The sequence below is a fragment of the Xyrauchen texanus genome, chromosome 28 (genome assembly GCF_025860055.1).
Source record: "Xyrauchen texanus isolate HMW12.3.18 chromosome 28, RBS_HiC_50CHRs, whole genome shotgun sequence".
NCBI lineage: Eukaryota > Metazoa > Chordata > Actinopteri > Cypriniformes > Catostomidae > Xyrauchen > Xyrauchen texanus.
This window is the reverse complement of record NC_068303.1, coordinates 12,524,115-12,531,150: the sequence shown is the minus strand read 5'-3', so window position 1 is coordinate 12,531,150 and position 7,036 is coordinate 12,524,115. Positions and strand designations below refer to the sequence as shown.

General features: G+C 38.8%; 1 pseudogene; it reads right to left on the bottom strand.

Annotated features, from left to right (window-relative positions):
• Window positions 1-1,204: 1,204 nt before the first annotated feature.
• Window positions 1,205-6,281, bottom strand: LOC127622127 (left-right determination factor 2-like; annotated as a pseudogene).
• Between the last annotated feature and the right edge of the window lie 755 nt (window positions 6,282-7,036).

The following is a 7,036-nucleotide window of genomic DNA, read 5'->3' as shown; positions in this document are numbered from 1 at the left end:
AAGATTTATATAAAGGGAGGGTACTTTTGTGTTTAATGTTTGTTTTGTTGAAGTTTTGGGTGTTACCATTATGGTGTAAGTGTGGAGCTTGATCTAACAATAAGGACAAGTAGATATAGCACATGAAAATTATTGCTTGTTTCATTGAGCACCTACCCATTGCATATTAGTTACTAAATTAACATTCACTTTATATCTAGTAAAGAAATAACAGTAATTTGAGTTACATTGACATGTCTAATTTTGTTGTGTTTACCCAATTTAACAAAGTTCTTTCAATACAAAGTGTTTATGTTGAGATTACATTGTAATTTTAAGTTAAAAAAAAAAAACATGTGGAACCACTAGAGTACAGCCAGGGTTGGGAGTAATGGAATACATGTAACGGGATAACGTATTTAAAATACAATATACAAGTACCTGTATTCCACTACATTCAAAAAATCATTTTAATTTCTGAAGAGATTACTTTAAATATTAAATATACAAATGACAATAAAATGCAGTCCATTCAGATGGAAAATATAAATATAAATGGAGCGATCCAAAGTGCATTTGAACAGCGGTGAAACACTTTATTCTGTTGTGTTACATTCATACGAGCAGACAGAGAAGTAAGTTTGAAGCAGAAGAAATAGAAATAAATTGTCAGCTTTACACTATTTGCCGCTGGTGCCCTCCAATTGCCAACGTTGTAAGACTTGAACGTGCTGTCTGGGTAAGCTAAAATGCTATTTCTTGCCCTTTTACATGCACATGTTACCAGACACGATCTTATTGCTTATCGGGGAAATTCACGTTAGATCATCAAACAAAACATAACTGACTTGTGTATTTACGTCTGCTCACCATGGCCAAATACAAACACTGAACGAGTAAAGAAACGTCTCAATGAAACAATTGTTTAATTTAGTACATAGTGACATTTACAACATTCAATTTACTGCTCAAAATATAACATCTCAATCTGATCACTTAATGTGACGTCATATACAAATGCAACTTAATATTTATAAATGTAAGTGGTTGAGGGTTAAGTTGCCAACACACCTTCTCTAAAGGGGCCGCTCACACGGTACGTGCTGTTATTAAATTGTTTTGGTATGTAAACACGCGCCAAACGGAAGTCTGACCGTTGAGCCGCGTCGAGACTGAAGTAGCCTACAGTGCGTCATGAAGACCGGCCGATGATTAAGTGGCATATTCATACAACTGAAATATTATCCATTGCGCATCCACACTTTTCAACAATCATATTAGGAAATTCAGCAACCTCAATCTCAGTATAGTCTCCCTTTTTCACTAAATACATCATAGGTAGCGGTGCGCTCTCCACAATGACGCATTTCCTCTCTCCGTAACCGTAGTTACGATTGGGCTGCTGGCAGCTACCAGTGCACCTGAACGCCTGATAACCGGATGGGTCGATGATCCAGTACTGGGTCCAATTGAGGGCTCGGAAATTTATTAAGTATTTTTCCCTGCAGCACATTGCATTGTCCTTGTTGGATTTAAAGTCTTCACTAGACCTGCATCATGGAAAATTGAGAAAAATTAACACACTTTTTTTTTTTTAATAAATAGGCTACATCCATTTTTATTTTCAAGCTCTAGACCGCCTACTTTTTACTATTGATTACATAAAGGAAAATCCCTGGTTCAATACAAGTTATGCTAAATCAACAGCATTTGTGGCATTATGTCAATATTATAAAAAAAAATTCAACTCGCCCCTACTTTTCTTTATTTTTTCCCCTTTTTTTTGTTTTTCTCCCCAATTTGGAAAGTCCAGCTCCCATTGCGCTCTCTAATGATGCGTTTACATACAATGCGAATCGAGCGTTTCGCGCTGCACGATTACATACAAAGTTAATGCAAATACGTGAATAGATATGAATTCACGGCGCGCGGCGAAAAAGTGAAATTGCTGCATTCGCGTGTTATCCGCATGACGCGTTGTCGCGAAAGCTTATCAGCATTGAGATTGTCCGGATGTCAATGATGTACTGACGTAGTAGCAGAAAAAATCTGGAAAAATCGGTGAGAAAATGGTTGTAGCGGTGTGTGGGCACCCCCCGGAATTTTATGACACAACGTCAACGTATCTGGGAATCCACAACAGATACAGAGCAGCAATCGTTGTGATATCGGCCAGTTGATGGCAGAAAGATAAGTTGTCGTAGAAGCCTCTCCTCCTGTCCTTTTCCAGAAGAGAAGGGGGAATACTCATGCAAATGAGAGTTTAAACACAAATATAATCCAGCGGTCAAACTTGCGCGAGCAATGCTTGGCCAATTTTTTCTGAGTTGTATGTGAACGCACCATAAGTCTTTGTTGTGGCATAGTGACTTGCCTCAATCCGGGTGGTGGATGATGCATCTCAGTTGCCTCCGTTACCGAGACCGTCAATCCGCGCATAGTATCAAGTGGCTTGTTGAGAGCGTTACCATGGTAACATAGCACATGTGGAGGCCCATGCTATTCTCTGCGGCATCCACGCACAACTCACCACACGGCCCACCGAGAACGAGAACCATACATTATAGTGACCACCAGGAGGTTACCCCATGTGACTCTACCCTCCCTAGAAACTGGGCCAATTTGGTTGCTGCGGAGACCTGGCTGGAGTCACTCAGCACACCCTGGATTCAAACTCGTGACTTTAGGGGTGGTGGTCAGCATCAATACTCTCTGAGCTACCCAGGACCCCACCCCTCCTTTTCTTAAAAAGTTTACAGTGTTTCGAGTTTACAGTGAGGCATTTACAATGGAAGTGAAAGGGGCCAATTTGTGGAGCAGAATTGTGAAGCTTATGGTTTTATAAAAGCACTTATATTAATTATTCAGTAGCCAATAATTTATTGTTCAAAGTTTTCTGTTAAAACTTTCAACTATTAAGTTGTTTAAATTGTTTTTGTGGCAGACTACTGTAACATAATCGTCGTGGACACAAAGTTGTAATAGTGGATATAAGTTTACGTAAAAAAGGTTAGTAAGCAATTTTATCACACTAAAATCATGTTAACACATTTTGATTACATCTTGTGACTAGCCTACTTTTGAACGTATTGGCCCCATTGACTTCCATTGTAAGTGCCCCACCATAACCCAGATTTTTAAATATGTTGTGATGTAAAGTGTGACCAAAAAATATCTGTCCTTTAGAAAACAAGCCACGCTTACCCAAACTCTTTGAGGTTGAGGGTGTAAAGAACTAGCTCGGGATTTCCCAGAGTGTTGTCGTTTGGATCTTGAGTTGTGAAGTGGACACACTTGGCCATCTCTGCCGCGTAACTGCCGGGTCTCTCGCCCTTGATCCGCACCTCAAGGTGCATTGGCATCTCCATGCAGCTCTTCGACCAATACTGCACCGCTTGGGTGACATCAAAGCTTTTCCAGCCGGCCTCATGAATGGGAATCAACCTGAGGAGATAATGGTTGTTGCAATGAGCACTAATTACATAATGATGGAAGAATAACGACTGTCTGTGGCTAACTCTGTCCTTACCTTGAGTCCACTAGTGAAGATCGGTTCGACCTGTTTTCCAGGGGTTCCACCCAGTAGATGCTCACCCGGGCGTTGTTGGCGGGTCGGTGGCCCTTTCTCTCCAGCACGGATCGTTTATGTGGGGCTTTCTTGTATAATTTAAGCTCTGCCATGGTCACTTCGCTGTTTTCCGGGATCCTTGATTTCATTTCAAAGACGACAAGTTTACGTGTCCTGTTGGAGTATACAAACTCTCCAGAGATGTCTGAAAAATACAAAAGCTATTAACTTAATGACTTATTTTTTGGAATTTACTTAGCAAGTGTCTTTTTGAAGATAGCAACCTGTTAAAATTGTCATATGCATGACATAATTTATTCACTTACTATGTTAGATATTCTAAATTATATCATTTAATTAACAAGCATTTTCATTTTGCAATGTAATCTTACCTGCATTACCGGGATTCCCCTCAGGATGCCGGCTAAACTGGGCAGAGAGCGACACTTCCTTGCGTGATGCAGTTTCAGCATAGGAGTATATTTGTTCTTAATGCGTGCTGGAATTACAAGGTTCTCTAAATCTCTCTTGTGAATTTTCAGAACGTCGCTCAGTCCCAGTTTCTTCAGCATGGCATCTTTCATGTCTTCATGGCTGAAACCCCTTTCCATAGCAAAAAAAGCTGTGCAAAGAAGGCAAGCAGCATGGATAGAGGTCATAATTTAGTAAATCTTCCAGGTGAGGGAGAGGCACCAAAGCTGTCCTGTTCTCGAGATTAAATGTCCCTGCTTTGACAGCGGCCGCCCTTATATGCATCCACTAGACCCCCAGTTGTTCACACTTTGACAAAAGGGGGTTGATTACTTCCGAGGGAAAGTTATAAATGAAAGTAAGGTTTCATCGGATAATTAACGTAGATTGCTTGACTTTAAACTAGACAGCTAAATCATAGAAAAATTATTCATTCATAAAACATTCATATACTGCATAGGCCCATTACATGTATATATGTAGCCTGTAATATACTGGATGTGCTAATAGACACATGTATATGGATGGATGATAGATAGATAGATAGATAGATAGATAGATAGATAGATAGATAGATAGATAGATGGATAGGTGGATGGATAGCTAGATGATAGATAGATCTCTGTTAAATGAGCAATAGTTTAAAATATATAGACTACCTACTTGCATGTAATGCTCTCTTTATCACTCTCACATGGTGTCTGGATTTACTGACCAGATCTAGTGAACCTAGAACACACCCTTCTTTTCAGTTTGCATGTGCATGTTGATGTAGCATGTTTGTTCATCGTGTGTACATTCTCCTGGACATTGTAAAACATTCCTAGTCTGGCAAGAGTCTGACATTTTCAGACTCTCTGTATAACAGCCATTCTGTTGATCAACTTTATTGTGGACTCATCATCATTGGGTGGGCTGAGGGATTGGATGTTTATTCAAAGACCACCATCCATCTGCTTTATGCGCAGATTAAAATTATTAGGCAAAAAGATCCAGGGTTGTGGCATGGATGTGGATTGGGAGGCTCTTCAAGGGTTGGTGATTAGCTGAGTCCATTGCCAGATTTGCCATGCCTTGTTTGGTCACACTAACATTAGAAGAGGGGCTAGTGGCACTGAGGGCCCAGTGTATGTGAATTGGCCCCTCTATTTGCTCTTAGATGTCAGACAGACTAAGTCCAGTCTTAAAAGAAGCTCACAGGAAGAACAGATGACAAATGACTGGCTGGAGATGGAGGCAAATTAATGCAATACAAATGCAGAACCAGACAAAAGAGCTCACTGTTTTAGCCCAGAGGAGTATTACCATATTTGCTACAAGAGATTATAAATTAGTCATCTGCTTATGCTTGGCCCATTCACAAAAACAATAATTACGAAAGGCAGAATGTTCTTTTTAGAAACTAATTTAGTTTGTTTGATAATTCTGAACAACAAAATTTGAAATAAAGTAATAAATCAATAAAATCCATAACAAAGAGTTAACAAAATCGAAATAATATAAATGCCTGCTGGCACACGCACACACACACTACTTAATGGTCACGTTAGTTAGGCTACACATGAACTTCAGTGCCAGTTTTCTGTCTAGGGGTGTATTTGACTTCCCAGCTACTATTTTGTACAATACACATGATCTGCGCATCAGTAAATTAAAGTCCTGAATACTTGTGTGATTTGTGTCAGCCTTGTGTCCGTCCCTTGTCTATTATTTTGAGTCCCTTTGGCCAATCTAAATACCTTCTAATTCTCACAGGTTGTATCCATGAATCAAAGGATGGAGGTACACGCCAATCACCAATACATGCGCTAATTAACACCTATCTCCTACATACGAAAGACAGTCCTAACCAAACGGATCCTGCCTCGATTTGATAAAACAACAAACAATTCTCTTTCTACGTCGTCAAGGTAACGTCTGTAAATGTCGCTGCGTTGAAAATAATTTCTGTCCGTGATTAGGGTCGTAATCGTGAACATGCAAATGCAAATCATCTTTGAAATGGTAAAACTTTAAAACAAACATATTTTGGGATGTTTATTGTTGGCCTATGCAGAATTATCATGATCCACACTAAATTAATAATTGAATGTTTACTTCCTGCACAACATTTTCTACATCCTGTCAGAGTTTGGTCCTATATCAAATGTTTTGACATGAAATACATGATTAGCACCTTATTAGGCCTGGTGTGGCAGTTGTCAGATTCATATGAGAATGTTTATGAAATAGACCTTGAGGTTGGGTTCTCATCAATGCCAAACGCACGTGAACAGCTGTACTATGCTAGAAACGACTGGCATTGTTTGATGCATACTGTTTGAAAAATTAAACACCTAACAGCTTGCAAGGGAAAATTTGTTTCCCTGAAAAAAGGTGTAGGCTGGTGAGCATAATAGCTGACCTATATATTTTCCACATTGTATATTCAATACAGCTGATTTGTAAGGCGAGTGTTGAAAAGAACGTTAAGTTGCCATTGATGTACTGTAAAATATAAATTTGATCTAATATACTATAGCAATGGACTAACCACAACGAGAAGCTTAGTCTTTATATTGGTCAAATCAGGAGAGACGAGCAATGCAATTGCAATGTATACCATTAACACAAGATGGCGAAAGTGCTCATGTTTTTAAAAATTACAAACTAGCTTGACATGAAAATTGTTGCCAAACTGGGAATAATGTAGGTTGTATACTGAACTTATACTAATGGACAATAACATTACATAAGGAAGCTTATCCATACATTTTAAGATTAAAATGAGAAAACGACAGATCTATTGGGTAAAATGAGAAAAAACATTGAGATTGTATTTTATTGTTGCAGTTTTCATGATGTTAACAGTGTAAAGAGAGATGTGTTAGGCCTACTTTGTCCAGTTTTATATATTGCCCCAAGTTTATATCATTTTAAGGTTTATGGTGTTATGTTGTCATGGCAACAAAGTTGTACAATTATATATAACTACACAGAAAAGTTTAGTCAGCGATTTTATCACACTAAAATCATGTT